Here is a 241-nt window from a genome sequence, read left to right on the forward strand (position 1 = left end):
CACTTCCGGCGCGCGGCAGGGAGGGGCGCCAGGCGGGGACAGAGCGCTCTGTGAGGCTGTCTCTGCTGCCGCGGTGGACTCGGGTGAGCGGCGTCTGCGCTGCCGCTTCAGACCGGGCACCCGCTAGCAGGGCCTTCACTGTGCTCCGTTCCCCGGGGGTGTGCAGGACCCTGTGTGGACTTGCCCCCGGTGCCGGACCTACCATGACCCGCTGGGCTCGCCGAAACGGCGCTGCCGGCGG

This window comes from Mesitornis unicolor, unplaced genomic scaffold (genome assembly GCF_000695765.1).
Source record: "Mesitornis unicolor isolate BGI_N332 unplaced genomic scaffold, ASM69576v1 scaffold32859, whole genome shotgun sequence".
NCBI lineage: Eukaryota > Metazoa > Chordata > Aves > Mesitornithiformes > Mesitornithidae > Mesitornis > Mesitornis unicolor.